At 38.3% G+C, this 4,569-nt stretch overlaps 1 non-coding gene across 1 annotated transcript; it reads left to right on the top strand.

The window, feature by feature from the left end:
• Positions 1–4,245: 4,245 nt before the first annotated feature.
• LOC123847183 (U6 spliceosomal RNA) lies at positions 4,246–4,353 on the top strand. The gene has a single exon (XR_006791437.1). It is a non-coding gene; the product is annotated as a U6 spliceosomal RNA (small nuclear RNA).
• Positions 4,354–4,569: the final 216 nt, after the last annotated feature.

The raw sequence follows: 4,569 nt of genomic DNA, 5'->3' as shown, positions 1-4,569 counted from the left end.
ATCAGGCTCCCTGCTCTGCGGGGAGTCTGCTTCTCCCTCTCCCACTCCCCCTGCTTGTGTTCCCTCTCTCGCTGTGTCTCTCTCTGTCAAATAAATAAATAAAATCTTAAAAAAAAAAAAAGAAAAGAAAAGAAAAGGTTTTACTTAACCTTCATTTAGTCCTTCTTTAATGGTCTTCATTTCTTTATGTAGATCCAAGTTTGTGATCCACATCATTTTCCTTCTCTTTAAAGAACTGTTAATACTTCTTGCAAGGTGATCTAATGGCAACAAATTCCTTCAATTTTTGTTTGCCTGAGAAAATCTTTATTTCTCCTTCACTATTAAAGGATAATTTCACTAGATACAAAACTCTAGGTTTTTTTTTAATTTTTTAAATTTCAACACTAAATAATTCATTCCACTCTCTCCTTGCTTGCACAGTTTTTGAAGATAAGACATATGTGATTCTAATTCTTGTTCTTCCATAGGTAAGGTGTTTTATTCTCTGGCTTCTTTCAAGATTTTCTCTTTGCCTTTGATTTTCTGCAGTTTCAATATATACCTAGGTATAGATTTTTCAGTATTTATCCTTCTTAGTGTTTTCTGAGCATCCTGGATCTATGGTTTGGTGTCTGTTGTTAATTTTGGAAAATTCTCAGTCATTATTACTTCAAATATTTATTCTGTTCTTTATCTCTTTTTTCCTTCTGTTATTCCCATTACATGTATATTATACCTTTTATAATTGTCTTACAGTGCTTGGACTGTTCCATCATTTTAATTTTTTTATCTCTGCATTTCAGTTTGGGAATTTCTATTGACAGTTCTTCAAGTTCACTGATTCTTTCCTTGGCTCTATTGATGAGCCCCTCAAAGGCATTTTTCATTTCTGTTAGAGTGGTTTTTATTTATAGAATTCATTTTGATTATTTCTTAGGATTTCCATCTCTCTGCTTACATTACCCATCTGTTCTTGCCTGATATCTCCTTTTTCTGTTAGGGACCTTAGCATATTAATCATAGTTGCTTTAAATTTCTGACCTGATAATTCCATCTTTGCCATACCTGATTGTGTTTCTAATGTTTGCTCTTGTCTTTTCAAACCATGCTTTTAGTCTTTCAGTAAGGCTTGTAATTTTTTGGTGAAAACCAGACAGGATGTACTAAGTAAAAGGAACTGAAGTAGATAGGCCTTTAGTGTGAGGTTTTATGTTTGTTTGGCTAGGAGTTAGGCTGTGTTTACTGTTTACTATTGCCGTACGTGCCACAAGCTAAAATTGCCTCTGGTGTCCTCGTTTTTGTCTCCCCTGTATGTTCATGCTTCGGTTTCCATAAAGTCTTCTTAAACAAGGTCAGACACATGACAGTCCTGCTGTTGTATTCCCCGGATATTATACAGGAGCATGACTGATATGGTGGTGAGGTGTAGGAGAGGGGAGAGGTCTATGGTTTTATGATTAGGTCTCAGTCTTTTAATAAGCCTGAGCCCTGGACTGTGATCTTCACAAGAGCTTCTCAGTTGTCCCCCTAGCCCTGCAACTTGCATGGAATAGGATGGCTAGAAGGGGCTGGAGTTGGGTGTTTTCCCTCCCCCAAGTTGGTTAGGCCCCAGTAGGTTAGTAGTTTCTCTTGAGGGCAGACCTTATTAAGAAGGACAGAATGCTGGGGCGCCTGGGTGGCTCAGTTGGTTGAGCGACTGCCTTCGGCTCAGGTCATGATCCTGGAGTCCCTGGATCGAGTCCCGCATCGGGCTCCCTGCTCGGCGAGGAGCCTGCTTCTCCCTCTAACCCTTCCCCCTCTCATGTACTCTCTCTCTCTCATTCTCACTCTCTTAAATAAATAAATAAATAAATCTTTAAAAAAAAAAAAAAGAAGGACAGAATGCTCTGGCATATTTCAGAATGGTTACATCTCCCCTCCTCCTACCAGAAGCCCAAGGGATTTTTCTCTAATCTTCGCTGTGAGAATCTGATAGGGCTCATGGAAGTAAAACTCACAAAAAGGGGGACCCCTTCCAAATCCTGAGTTCCCCCAGGAGTTTTTAACTTTCAGACTTGTCCAATTCTCAGACTGGGGTTTCTAGCAATTCATCAATTAAAGTTTGGCTTTTCCTATACCAATAACTGGGTCCCACCGAGATTTCTGTTTCTAAGCTACTGGTCCAGTAAGTTGTGATCCTCTGCCAATAAGCTGTGATTCTATCTGCCTGTCTGTCTCCCCAGTTTGGGAGGCAGGTGATTAGCTTATGACTTTAGTTCTCTAATAGATCTAAGAAGAGTTGTTGATTTTCAGTTTGTTCAGCTTTTTCTTTGTCATGAACACAGGAGTGACAACTTCCAAATGTACCAGATCAGCATCTTTTCTTATTATTTTATCACCTGAATCCTGTCCTTTGGCAGAGCCTTTTCTCAGGGGGTCATTCTGATATTGGAGATTACCTGGTGTTTTTGCAACCCCAAATAGACAAACTACTTTTGCATTTATAGTGTGGCTTTGGGCCTTGGGTGCCCACCTCTTCCTACCCCCACCCTAGAGGGCTAGACTAGACAGGTGATTCTCATGGGGGTTGCTAAAGCAAGCCTACTTGCCCTTGTTTTGTTATATGCCCTTAAAAACTTAGTAACTTGAAGTTTTGACGGTTCACAACTCAGTCATCACTAATTCAGATCAGCCCATCTCACTATTAATCTGAATTTGAGAAATGTCATTTACCTCCCATTTACAGTGTATCATTATTTAGGGAGTCCCAGGAACAAGTGAGGACAGCATGGCCCAGATATCTAAGTATAGGGCAGTTCTTGTCCTGCCTAAGACCCATAATCCAAACCAGGCACCTATTTCTTCTTTAGTTTATCTCTTTAAGATAGGCATAAGTTTTGCTGACTGGTTTTATTCCCTCCCCTTTGCCCCAAACTACTATGATGAGTTATTATCATCGAGTTGAAATTGCGGGGGTAGGAGACAAAAGAGTGTTCCATGGAGTAACTTAGTGTTACTTCCTGAGTTTTATCATTATGATAATCACCTGCTCTAACTGCTCCAGGGAGTAGGAAAACATGAAACAGATTAATAAACTATATACCTCAAATTTTATTTAGTAATCAGGAAAATAGAAATTAGCATCATGAGGCACTATCTTACACCATCAATGCGGGGGGGGTGCAGGTGCCTGCAGGGAAGAGAAGCAGCACTGTGTGTTCATACGATCCCTTTGTATGACAATTGAGGGATGTCTGTTAATATGGAAGAGGTGTGCTCTCACGCTCTTGGAGCCAGTGATTCTGCTTGTTACACATGTGTGTGGGAGACTTAGAACGTTCATCACCATACTATTTGTGACAAGTTGAAAAATGGGTGAACAACTTGTGGAGAATGTTACATGGACTTTCCATCAGCAGTGACAGTAGGTGAGCTAGAACTCCTTGTACTAACACGAATAAATCTCAAAGACAAAATCAGTTCAAAAAGCAAGTTGCGTGCACCATATACAAAAATTAATTCAAAATTTATTAAAGACCTAAATATAAGACCTGAAACTATAAAACTCCTAGAAGAAAACAGGGAGGAAGTTCAATGACATTGGATTTAATAAGGATTTCTTAGATATAACACCAAAAGCACAGGCAACAAAAGCAAAAATAGACAAATGGGACCATATCAAACTTAAAATTTTCTGTGAACAACAAAAAATCAACAGAGTGAAAAGGCAACCATATAGAGAAAAGATGTGCAAACCATCTATCTGATAAAAAGTTAATATCCAGAATATAAGAAGAACTCCTATAACTCAATAACAACAACAACAACAAAAAAACAACCCAATTTAAAAATGGGCAAAGAATTTGAATAGACAATTCTCCAAAGGTATACAAATGTCTAACAAGCACATGAAAAGATACTCAAACTCACTAATCATCAGGGAAATGTAAACCAAAACCACAATGAGATATCACCTCACACGCGTTAGGATGGCCACTACCCAAAACACAGAAAATAAAACAAGTGTTAGCTAGGATGAGGAGAAATTGGAATGTTTGTGCACTGTTGGTGGTAATGTAAAATGGTGTAGCTGCTAGGGAAAACAGTACGGAGTTCCCTGAAAAAATTCAAAATAGAATTATCATATGATCCAACAATCCACTGCTGGGTGTGTATACAAAAAAATATTAAAAAGGATCTCAAAAAGATGTTTGCATACCCATGTTCATGGCAGCAGTGTTCATGATAGCCAAGAGGTGGAGGCAACTTAAATGTCCATGAACGGTGCTCGCTTCGGCAGCACATACACTAAAAATTGGAACAATACGGAGAAGATTAGCATGGCCCCTGAGCAAGGATGACACACAAATTTGTGAAGCGTTCCATGTTTTTGTAACAATAGTGTCAACTATATTCAAATAAAAAATTAAAATTAAATAAATAAAAATAAAAATAAACTGTTGAGAGAAAAAAAATGTCCATGAATGCATTAATAGATAAACAAAATGCAGCACATACATACAATGGAATATCATTCAGCCATAAAAGGAAAGAACTTCACATGTGCTACAACATGGATGAACTTTGAGGACATTATGTGAGTGAAAT

The sequence above is a fragment of the Mirounga angustirostris genome, unplaced genomic scaffold (assembly GCF_029215605.1).
Source record: "Mirounga angustirostris isolate CCGP_5_RB_7025 unplaced genomic scaffold, mMirAng1.0.hap1 SCAF_6, whole genome shotgun sequence".
Classification (NCBI taxonomy): Eukaryota; Metazoa; Chordata; class Mammalia; order Carnivora; family Phocidae; genus Mirounga; species Mirounga angustirostris.
This window is presented reverse-complemented; position numbering and strand designations above follow the sequence as displayed.